The following is an 11,569-nucleotide window of genomic DNA, read 5'->3' on the forward strand; positions in this document are numbered from 1 at the left end:
CTTTGCGCTTTAGTAGGGGCGCCTCCTCTTCCTCCTCCTCCTCTTCCGCGAGCTCCAGCTCGTAGTTTTCGAGCGCATCTGCAAATACAACCAACAGAACTGTTAATAAACTTTGGTATTCTAAAGGAATAAGCATAAGTGCGAAGGCTTACCAGGCGCGTCGCCATCAAAGTCAAATTCCAGATCCACAGGGATGAACATGTCATCGAAGCGATCTGGGAAGCCCACCTCCCCAGCGCCCAGCGGGACGGAGCCACCCTCCACTTGATCGTCGTATGCGGCGTGGAAAAACTCCTTGGTTACTGCGCAAAAACAAGACAAATAATATCACCAAAGGCAAATTCTATTAGCGCGGAAATAAAACAATGCGATAACTTACGCAAGCCGTCCACTTGGATGACAGGCTCCGCCGCGCTGTCGGCCCACAGCTTACTCATGCCGACCCCCACCAGCGCCTCCTCGCGAATTTTCTTGGCGGGGGATGGTTCGGCGGTCAGTTTCTTAACCCAGGCGCCGGTTGGGTTCTTAATAACATCCGCATCCGCGGGCGCAGAATCGATCGCGCGCATCGTCATGCGGATGGGGATTACACCAGCCCTGATGTAGAAGAACCTCTCAGACCAGTCATGAAGGCTCTTGAATGACACGGTGCTGCACTTAACCTTCTGACTGCGAGGAATAAAGGAGATCCAAGAATCTTGGATCTTGGGCTTGTAAAAAAATTGAAAGCGCCGAGGGGTGGGTTCCTCGCGCTGTGATTTGCACATGAACTCGAAATGAGTCATGCGCACAAGTCCAAACGGATGGACTTGGGATATATGAATCCCGAAAAACCGTAACACCGCGCCTACAAACCTTGTCATCGGAAGACGAAGGTTGCAGTGGGTGAAAAAATGGGTGTACAGTGAAATATAGCCGGGAGGCGGGTCCGCCGTCGTTTGCCCGGCCACAGGCAACATGCAGCCAAACACAGGGAGAAAACCCTGTGACGAGATGAGGCTGTCGAGATCGGCCTGCCTCAATTTGCAGGGGATTTCATTCCACCTTTTCGTGGCCTTGGTCCTCCCTACTTCCTCCAATGTGGTCTCAACAACCCTCTTCCCCTTGCCCTTTTGCTTCAATGTCGACATCAACACAGATTTCACACGGCGTCTTCGAGAGGCAATAGAGGTGATTGAGGGGTTAGAGGAGTCTGAGCTATCAGACATACAATAACAACAGCAACAGATAACAGGGTATCTGGAAGCAATAACCAGAAAATCGGAAATATAGAAGCTTTGGAGTACACAACAATGAAGATGAAGATAAAAATTTTTCCTAAGGGCCTGCTTTTATATGCCCAGGAGAGAGAAAATTGGCAACTGATCGAATTTCACGCGCCCCCACTCGCAGGTGTAAGCCAACGCGGGCGCGGCACGTGTCCCTAACACTGTTGAGGGGACATAAAAACGTAACGGAACTGCCACGGAGCAGAGACGCGCCCCCACTCGCAGGTGCAAACCAATGTGAGCGCGACACGTGTTCCAGACAGCTGTGCGAGGGGACATGAAAGGCAACTGTAGCACCTCGAGCACACGAAACGTCTGACACGTTTCCGGCGCACGTCACCACCAACCAACCACGTGTTTGGACCCTTCGTTTCAACCAAATGGATAGAACTTCGCGCAACGATGGAAACAACCAAGAAAACGACAAAACCCCATTAAAAAGACCAAATCAGTAAGTCTAATATCTATCTTACCGCGCTAGCGCGAGATAAGACACACATTAGACTGGGGGGGCTTGAAGAGGTATGTACCCGCCTCAACATCGAGCGGGGCGGGTCAAACCACAAGATATATACAAGACATTAGAAATCAAAGATATTATCAAGGCACAAAGCCAAAACTTATGCGCACAGCGCATATCGCATATGCTCAAGCATCACATGCTTGCACATATCACATATGCTCAAGCATCACATATGCTCACGCATCACATATGCTCATGCATCACATATGCTCGCGCGTATCACATGCTCACGCATCATATATGCTTATGCATATCACATCGTGCGTGGCGCATCCGCGCGCGGCGCATATCACATGCTCGCGCATCATACATGCCCACCCATATCACAGTTGCGCATGGCGCAGCTGCGCGTGGGGCATCCGCGCGTGACGCGTATTACATGCTTGTGCGTATCACATCTGCGCATGAAATATCTGCGCGTGAGAATAAAGAGAAGACCTCGCGCATCCTCAGGATGGGCGCATATCACACATGCATATAATCAACCTCGTCCTTATCCAAATCAGGATTAGGGCAACCTTGATTGTGCACGTCAGACAACCTTCCAGAAGGCATCTTTTTAAGGAATAAGGATATGCTGATGTTGACAGCTGCTAAATGAAAGGTGGACAGCTCAGCATGACTCATGGGTTACCACGTGATTATAACCAATGAAAAAGCACCAGGTGTCTCCAAGGACACGTGGCGCAAATCTATTGGAGGAGGCCAACAAAACCCTAATTTGGTCTCAGCTCAATCAGTGGAAACCCTAGCACTATAAATACAGCATCAACTCCACAAGGAAAGATATACAAAAACACAGTCACACAATCATACAGAGTAACATACAGTATTCAGCTATTAAGCAATACTCTCCAGATTCCCTTACTCTCACATTATTATCTTCTCCTACATTTACTTATTCTCACGCCGGAGGGTTACCCCAAAGAGGACCCCTCTGTCCCTTTCTGAGGGGTAAGTTAACGGCGCTGTTCATTTTGTAGGTGGAAGAACCCAGATCCAGGAAAACCATCGGTGAAGAATCGTAACCACACCCGAGGAAAGTAGATCTGCTACCAGTAAGTAGATCCACGTTTCTTCAGGTCATGAGCATTCCATTAATAAGTTTATTATGTATCTTGTTTTTTTTTTTAGTAAAAACTAAATGAGACCTACGAGGAATCTAATTTTTCTTGTTTTTTTTAAAACAAGCTATAAGGGTCATTTTACACTTAATTAGCTGAATTTCAAGTACCATTAATCTTAAATACAAAAATATGACGTTCTTGTAAACAATTGATACCATTTTTGTAATCTAGAAGACGAGAACAATGCCACACCACCAACAAGAGGGCTCCGAACTATAGGAGATTGCCCAAGTCTAGATAACTAGCTAAGTATCTATATGAGTTTTGTAGCTAACATTTGATAAATACATGAACCAAAAGAGAACGCTAATGAATCACATACACATCATCATCATCATAGAGCTTATAAAATATGTTGAAATGATGAACTTATGTATATCATGTAACCTACATAAACGCTTGCTCATGGGCGATCAATATTACTACACTAAGGCCTTTAATTTTGTTAATAGCAACTAACACTCTCAAATCGACTCTCAAATTACAAATCTATCGACAACAACAAAGACTTGAACCCACATCTATTAAACTATGTAAAATTATAAAATGGTAGTGCACGCTATTACGCTATGTCATTGATACATGAATAACTTATATACATAACCTCTCAAAAATTTGTATAATGTTATATATTTCTAGGGAGGGTTCATGTATAAAATAAACCTAGCATGATAATGTAGGAAATAATGTCAATCTATTAAAAATGGGAACGTATGAGACAATACCAACTACAATACCAATCTACATAAACAATGTTTTATAATAACAAAAAGAAAAAACTTAATGATAACAACAAAAGAATCAGAATCAACAACAAAATAATAATCCAAATACTTATACCAGCAAAAGAAAAAAAACATAATAATAACAACAAAATATCAATGCAGATAAAAACAAAAAAGATAACAAACACTTATAAAAACAAACCTAATAATGACAACAAATTGGTTCTCACTGTTTTTATGTTAATAAGTATTTGCATTGATCTTGAAGCATATATTTCTAACCATGAGCATTAGTATCAAACATTCTCATTTTATATTTATACCAATCTCCTTAAAACTTGCATAAAGGTTTATGAGCGTTTAAATACAAGGGACAACTACATACCCCCCCCCCCCAAAAAAACCACTGTTAACACTCTATTCCCGAGTTAATTTAAGGGTGGAAAAGAAATGAAGTTGAAGGAAAGAAAAATATTATTGTGTTCCAAAGAATTTTTTTTAATGAAAGAAAAGAAAGGAATTTAGAGAAAATTGTGTTCCTGAGTTCATTAAATAGAGGGAAAGAAAACATATGGAAGGAAAACAATGAGAAATAAATAGCAAGTTGGAAGAATATGTTTTCTGTCGAATTTGAAAACAAATATGAAGAAAAGAAAGGGAAAAATAGAAAAAAAAGGAAAACAAAAATTTTCCTTTTTTTTCTTTTCTCTCATTAAATGAACTTGAGAACAAAGCGTAAATACATATTTACAACTCAAAATTTTAATTGTATATTTCCCCATTTTTAGTATAGTTTTGTATATGACAATATTTCCCTTGAGGGTTAAAAATACCCTAATAAAAATAATCAAGTTTGCTATATCTCACCGTAACCAGACTTGATCTAATGTATGTTGTGGGCCTAATTTCTCGACTTATGTCTAATCCAAGGGAGGCACCTATACTTATGGGCTTTTGTATGAAAGGAATTAACCTATGAAGTTACAGGTGCATACATATAATGATTATGCAAGAGATGTAGAAGACATGAAATGTACATCAGGGTACGTGTGTATACTAAGAAAGGCGGCGATTTATTGGAGTTTAGGAAAACAAGAAATCATAACTCTATCTTCATCGAAGAACCAAACATATCGATATCCGTTTTCACTATCTACGTGAATTTGTGAATAAAGAAAAAGAAGGCTAGTGTTTTGGTAAACCACAGAATAAATTGCAGACTTGATGACAAAGCCAGTTAAGCTTGAAGTATTTGAACGAATGAGGAGTTTGATGAGAGTTCAGGATGTTGATCAGTTCTTCACGTATGTAATAGAAAACATGAATGTTATGATAAACCTATAACTAAAACATACCTGTTACAGCAGAGAGAGTAGCCATGGTTGATGAGAATCCTCTAGACGACATGATAGTCAACTTGGTCGAGTTCCCCTTTAGGATGTATATTAGTGATGGGGATTAAGGTTCTTGAGGAACCGAAAAGATGGAGAGATATAGGGGTCACGAATTTCTTGATGTGAGAGTTAGTTTTTTCTTATTATGATGTTAATTAATCTCTTCCATATAAATATATACACCCAAGGGGAAACCCTTGATTAGCAAGAAAGGGTAATATTGGTCCATTAACAATTACCTAGCTAATATATTAATAAGGTATAATTTAATTATTTTGATCTATTATTATATAAATGATAATTATGGCCATACATAAGTATATATATATCCATATTATTTATTCTTACATTCTCCCACTTGGCTGAATAATCATTTATTATGAGCATTAGATTAGTCTGCAGATTTTAACACTCATTTTAGCTTTAAACTCAAACTGGAGCAGAGAAATACAGTCATTGAATTGAACATCAGCTCAAGACCCCCATTAATCATACTGCAGTCCTTATTTAAAACTAAGTAGTTATGATCAAAATTTTCAAGTAAGCCCTTCAGATTATTTGATTTGTATACTAATTTGTCTGTATGTCATTACGCATGCAGAACATATTAAGAGACATACAAAATCAAAACTGGTGAGGAAAATTAATAATTAGTCAATTAAAATTAGTCATTCATATAACGATATACTATTATACATGGTCATAAATAATCCCGTCTTTATTATAAGCGCTTTCATAAGACTTATGTGTAATAGACCTTCAGTTATAGGATCCTTAAGCATATAATGAATGTATTCGATATGAGAATTTAGTTTCCTTAATTCGTTCATAAACGAATAATTTATTTCATATCAAAATTTAATGCAGCACCTCTCGAATTTTTACTGTTTGATAAAACATGGTAGCTGACTTTATCACAATAAGTCTTCAATATATAATTTATATGGAGTTAATAAACTTATGAGTCCAATGATAAATTTTCAACAACATTTATTGACAATTGCGTTGAGATTTAATCAACATATTATGTCATTTAAATTTAGATTGTTGTTATCAGTTTATTATGACTCTTCCATGAGATAGATTATCTTCTGACATAAGAATATATCCCGAAAATTACATTTTCTTATTTTTGAATATGACGAGGTTTAGAGTAATCAACCAGTTTGAATTCTCACTTAGTCTTTTAAATTATAGTCCCTCGTTTCCTTTAAAGATATTTCAATACTCTTTTTGATGCTTCGCATTAATCTATGCATATCTAGTGTGTTGCAATTCGAGTAATATCTGAACGAGTATAGACTTGTACCTACATAAGGCTTCTACTTAATGAAGCATAAGAAATTAATCTCAGTGATCCTATTATCCTCTAAAGGAGAGCATTATTGTCTGTTACATGTATAAGGACCCTTTTAAGTTAATACTTATAAAACAAAATTAATGTCTCTTCGGGTCTATCTCAGTATGTTATGATATCTATTACGTAAGGGATATCTCCTGAGATCTATCATATCAAAGTATGTATAAACAATACTTAGACTTATGTAACATATGCTTGTCAAAAGAATGTCATCTATATAAGGACAAATTTGTTTTTGGTTGCTCCCACCCATCTTGAGGTAGGTACATTGATCCACTTAGTTGTTGATGAAATTATTGTATAAAGGTTTCATCACATTTTGATGTTTGCATTAACTCATACATAGATTATTTTGACTTACAGACGAAATGTTCTTTGATCTTCAGTTTAAAACTTCAAGTTGATTTATGAACATGTAAATATGCAAGTCAGTTGCTAGGAAAAGTTGTTTAAATGTTCATGTAATGTAGCTCTTAAATATTATAAGCTACTTGAACAATGATGATCCTCAAAGAAATCTTTTGTAATATAGGTAAGAAGATTATTTGATGATTTATTCCCTCTTGAATATAACCTTCAATAATCAATCTTGTTTCTTAGTGTCTTAACGTTTGTATTAGGATTTAGTTTAGTTATGAACACTCTTAGGTGATTCAACCAAATCCCAAACGCTATTCTGACTTATAGAATTTAATTTAGATATCTAATGATAATTTTATTCCATTCAGAAGATTGATTGATATTAATGGTTTAATTAGAAAATGTAGGGTCAGTAAACTTTTCATAATCCATTTCAACTTTAGTTAAGGAGGTTATATAATCATCAAAGTTAGTAGGTTTTTAAAACCTAGATGACCTCCTGAGTTAATTATTGGGTTTATTAGAAGTTTCGGTTTTATGGATTAGCTCTTGTTAAGGTTGCTATCATTTTCAGGATTCTAAGTGTGTAAGAGTTGGTGCAGTATGGTGTACAAGAGTACAATTTAATAACTCTCTTTCCCCCGCCTATTGTGCCTTTAAGAAGTCATTATAAGGACTTTACTGCTCCCACTAACCTTAGAAACCTTTAGGAAATTGGCATGCTTAAGGTTAATATTTGAAGAACCAATTGATTCTAATAGAGAAACAAGTTAATAGTATAAATGGTTGCAGTTTCTCTTGGTGAGGATTAGTTTAGTAAGAAATCTGAATACGTCCACATTTAAGTAACAATGAAACTTTTTGTAAGAGTAGTATTGAATTCAAAGGAGATAAGTTATGATGAAACAGTTTTGTGATGGAGCAATATCTTGTAAAAGAGGTGTAATTGAGTTAATATCAAGTTTTCACTCCCCACCTCTTGCAAATCCTGCAAGTTATGATTAAGACACTTAATGCTCCCACTGATCTTCGAATCTCTTGGAAAGCTACATGAGAAGTTTCAATGATGTACGTGACGCAGGAACATTTCATTCATATATTAGACTTGGTTTGATTTCCTTAACGTCCATATGCCATAAGAAACTTAGGGACATGTTTAGAAGAAATCATATTAAATTAAGTATATATGAATGGATCTCTATAAGACCGCGGACCATAGAAGTCAGATTAGATACAAGCAACTGGTGTTAAAGGATAAATTATGTCTGAATATTCCATTTGGAATAAGTTTCACGAATGTCAGTGAAATATAACTTCGGGCGGACCCATACTTATTCCTTAAGCCTAGTAATGTTTATGGCGTCTAACACATGGTTTTAAAATCACTTAGAATAAGATTATATGAAAAATCATCCTCATCAACCATGTCATGATTTTTCAAGAAATTTTGGTTTCAATTTATGACATTTATAGGTCTCATTTGTCTTTTGTTAAAAAAAATTGATAACAAGAGTTGTGAAAGTATATAGCATCATCTAGTTCTATTTAAATAAATGTTTCTATCCGGATATTGATAATAAATAAGATGAGAATTTAATTAAGAGTGACTTTATGTTGGCTATGCAGACCTCACAACTGTCATTACGCAGCTTAAGTATTGATACTAAATTCTGATTAACTACCATAATTTATAAGGTATCCTAAAGCATAACTAGAACAGTTTATTATGGTTTATGATACCTGAACATTTAATTTTGTCATCAACACTCATTTTAGTTATTCGTTGATTTTTGGTAAAGAAACATATAAAGAACTAGAATCAACCTATCATGTGTTAATTGGAATATAGAATTTGCAGACTTAACTATCATGAATATGTGACTACTTATTTCAGCCAGTTGTTCTTTTAAATTATAGATAGTCTCATTGCTTATGCATAGTATAATGGCATATATTTGCAGTGAGGCTTCTCTTTAGAAAACTTAAAACTAGAAGTCATACTTGTATTTTGTCTATGAACCTTAGAATTACTCTCTTTCAGGTTTTAGTGGTATTGAGTTGAATAACATATTACTTTCCAGTACTAGATATTTCTTTTCTTGTACATCTGTTGCTGATCAACATACTTATTTTCCTTTGGTACTTCTGAGTGTTATAGTTGATTCTTAAGACATCAAATTGTACTAATGAAAAAATTTACTAGATAATGTACTGGAAATTTTTACTTATTTTCATGTGTGAGCCCTTAATTTTTATGGGTCATGTCATGATACTGTACATTATGATGCATTCAGTAATGCCATTTAACCTTATAGTTAGAATTTTTAGAAGTGCATGTATCTAAAAAGTTATTTTGATTATTTCACATAAAATAAATTAGTCTTAGGAAAGAGACATATGTTATGGAATAACTTTTGTGATAGCATTTATTTAAATAAATTCATGATTATCATAAGAGACATTATGTTTGACTCATTCCATATGTTATGCTCTAGTTGTCAATAGAATAATTGTTATTAGAAAGAACAGTAAATTAGTCATATCATGTCTTGAGAGATAATTAAAACTGAGAAGAGCTAAATGTTATTGAAACTATTTATAAGACAAAACATATTGGGTTTTAGATAAAGTAGATGATTTGAATGAGATAATAATTTCTAAGAAGAAAATTATAGTGAGTAATGTAATGGATATTGAAGTAAGACAGATTAAATTTTATGATCATTAGATTAATGAAGAATCATTAATGTGAGGATCATTATATTTTATTGAAGATGTGATATGTCTATTATTAACATCAAACTAATAGACAACTTAAATTAAAAGTTCTACTTAAATAAAAAATGAATCACCTTTGTGCAGAATTAAATTTTAAGTACATGTACAAAAAAATTATAACACATCACCTTTGGGCAGAAGTGAAACAATCATTTTAATTATGCATGAGTTAGTTTTGCTTGATTTAAATGTAACTCATCACCTTTGGGCAGAAGCGATACATTTAAATCATGTTAGGCTAAACTAATACGACTTGTATTAAGACTTGAATGATATGTTAGATGTAATGCATCACCTTTGGGCAGAAGTTTACATCAACAATTTATTCAAGTTTAAGCCTTTCTATGGTTTGTAAAATTAATTAATATATTTCTCTATTTTAAGTGTCTTACAAAACATTAATTAATTTTTTTTTTCGTATTTTCGGTTTTATGAGATCTCGGAAATTATGAGTTCTCGGTTAACACTTGAGTTTTCGGTTTTTATTGTGTTTTCGGTTTTATGAGATATCGGAAATTATGAGTTCTCAGTTAACACTTGAATTTTCGGTTTTATGAGATCTCGGAAATATGAATTCTTAGTTAACATTTGAGTTTTCGGTTTTTATTGGATTTTTGGTTTTATGAGATCTCGGTTTTAATGAGATTTTGGTTTTAGGTGATCTTGGTTTGACCAAGATTTCGGTGGGCACTCAAATCCAAATTATTTATGGTAATAATAATTTGGTTCAAATTTTTAGAGATTAATTTTATCTCTAAGATTTGTTTAATTTTGAAATTTATATTTTCAATGATTATTCAAAATTTAAAAAAAATCTTTGGAGATTTGTTTATTCAATTATTTTAGGAAAAACACAATCATAATCCGAATTTAACCAAAATATGTAATATTTTCGAAAAACCCATGACGAACACAAAGAACACCACCGAAAAACCATAAAGTTTTTAATAGGTTTTTAATGTGAAATTGGTTATAAGATTTTTAAACAGTTTATATATAACCATATTTCAATAAGTTCAAAAGGTTAATGATAATAAAAAACAGAACTAGGGTTTATCAGATTTTAGTTCATGTCTTCCGGTTTAGATCCAGATTTAGGGAAAACATAAAGAACTGATTAATCAACATCGCTCATATCACATGTTGATCAGTTCTTCACGTATGTAATAGAAAACATGAATGTTATGGTAAACCTATAACTAAAACATACATGTTACAGCAGAGAGAGTAGCCATGGCTGATGAGAATCCTCTAGACGACATGATAGTCAAGTTGGTTGAGTTCCCCTTTAGGATGTATATTAGTGATGGGGATTAAGGTTCTTGAGAAACCGAAAATATGGAGAGATATAGGGGTCACGAATTTCTTGATGTGAGAGTTAGTTTTTTTATATTATGATGTTAATTAATCTCTTCCATATAAATATATACAACGAAAGGGAAACCCTTAATTATCAAGAAAGGGTAATATTGATCCATCAACAATTACCTAGCTAATATATTAATAAGGTATAATTTAATTAGTTTGATCTATTATTATATAAATGATAATGATAGCCATACATAAATATATATATCCATATATTTATTTTTACACGGGATCTTGGATGATAAACTTAAAAGCAAACCATTTTTCAGTTTAAGGGAAAGTTTGTTGGATCACGGGTCAGTTTATTGGAGTCTTCAAATAATGGGCTGCAGCCAAACGCAGGAGCATGCATTAGTTAAAAGTTCATGCTCATGCTAGAAGTCCTTTTGATTTCTGTCAAGTAGTAGTTTAAGAGTTATTTGTTAATGTCTGGTTCTTTAAGCTGTCTTTAATATTGGGTAACGTTAGTTGGTTCATCTCTTTTTGTAATGCTATATAATAGCTTCTCATGTTTAATAAAAGTCATCATTTTATTTGTGTTTGATATCCTTGAACTCTTCCATTTCAAACAGTGTGTTCTGTTTGTAAACAAGGAAAACAGAAATGTGTCTGAGTTTGATAAAAGCCTTTTATTACAAGTTTGTGGATGAAAAGCAGATGTGCCTT

This window comes from Bidens hawaiensis, unplaced genomic scaffold (assembly GCF_021521415.1).
Source record: "Bidens hawaiensis isolate Kalapana, Puna unplaced genomic scaffold, B.hawaiensis_p1.1 tig00023795_1, whole genome shotgun sequence".
Classification (NCBI taxonomy): Eukaryota; Viridiplantae; Streptophyta; class Magnoliopsida; order Asterales; family Asteraceae; genus Bidens; species Bidens hawaiensis.